This window comes from Phoenix dactylifera, chromosome 18 (assembly GCF_009389715.1).
Source record: "Phoenix dactylifera cultivar Barhee BC4 chromosome 18, palm_55x_up_171113_PBpolish2nd_filt_p, whole genome shotgun sequence".
Lineage (NCBI taxonomy): Eukaryota > Viridiplantae > Streptophyta > Magnoliopsida > Arecales > Arecaceae > Phoenix > Phoenix dactylifera.
This window is the reverse complement of record NC_052409.1, coordinates 3639319-3639735: the sequence shown is the minus strand read 5'-3', so window position 1 is coordinate 3639735 and position 417 is coordinate 3639319.

Genomic DNA, 417 nt, shown 5'->3' with positions numbered 1-417 from the left:
GTAGAATTGGATGCGGCATGGGATGGTCTTTGCTCCGGAAATCCGTTTGCCAGTTCTCCATTGACTCTCGGAGAATCAAAAGATAAGGTCCAGTTACAAGAGACCACGCGAGTCCGCCTTGATAGATTCTATCAGATGGCACGCGGCACATCGTGTGATTCGACCCCTCGTGCCCCCGCGACCGGCTTTCGCAAAAATACCGACCACATCAAATCAACGGTGGATTCACGGCCAGAGTTGACAGGTGTCGTTTTATTTCATGCAAATGACATCGGGAACCCTCCCTTCCTTTTAATCGCATCGTTGAATCCAAATCAGGCGGCCAAGCAGTGCAATGTCGCATAATATTCAGCGTATAATCAACGAGGTACAGGTGAACTCAGTCGGTCGGTTAGCACGGTATCGGCCGGTACGGTT